Source organism: Nerophis ophidion, linkage group LG15, assembly GCF_033978795.1.
Source record: "Nerophis ophidion isolate RoL-2023_Sa linkage group LG15, RoL_Noph_v1.0, whole genome shotgun sequence".
NCBI classification, from domain to species: Eukaryota; Metazoa; Chordata; class Actinopteri; order Syngnathiformes; family Syngnathidae; genus Nerophis; species Nerophis ophidion.
In genome coordinates, this window is record NC_084625.1 from 36856055 (window position 1) to 36857013 (window position 959).

Sequence of the window (959 nt, forward strand, 5' to 3'; positions counted from 1 at the left end):
TGAGTGTTACAGTATACAGTCATATTGAGTAAAACCTCATTTTTGTATTTGCAAACCATTGAAAAACAACTGTATCTAGTAAAACTCACATGTATTCAATATCACAGGCATTTTTAGACATTTTGCACGTTTGGATTAGGAATTATGTTTGAATACATTTTTATTGCTTTTTTCGCATTATCTCAGGATTCTAAGTACATTACTGTCAAATTGAGTAACAAATCAAATTTTGTTTTTGCAAACCTTACCAAATGTTTTTTTTCAGGAAAAGCCTTGAAGATGCATTTTTTAAGGCATCATTAGACATTTTGCATGTGTATTTTTGGAGTTATGCTTCAAAAACTGTCATTTTGAGTGTGACCAATATGAGGCCAGTAAAATCTAATATTTGTATTTGTGACTCTTTCCAAAATACCTGATTCTGGTAAAACTTACATAAATTCAATATTAAAGGCTCTTAAAGACAAATTTCATATTTGGTTTTGGAGTTATGATTATAAACCTTTCATATTTAGTATGACAGTTACACTGTTATATTGAATTAAAAAACTAACTTGTGTCTTTGCAAACCTTACAAAAGATCATTTTTCTTGTACAACTAACAAAAAAACATATCTCTAGCTATTATTAGCCATTTTGCATGTGTTTTTTAGAAGTTATGTATGAATACATTTTTATTGCTTTTTTCGTATTATCTAAGGATTCTAAGACTATTATAGTCATATTGAGTAAAATACTACTTTTTGCATTTGCAAGATTTAAAAAAGCATATGTTTCGAGTAAAACTCCCAAAGATGCATTATCTCAGGCATTATTAGCCATTTTTCATGTGTGGTGTAGGAGTTATGTTTCAAAAACTGTCATATTGAGTGTTACAGTATACAGTCATATTGAGTAAAACCTCATTTTTGTATTTGCAAACCATTGAAAAACACCTGTATCTAGTAAAACTCACATGT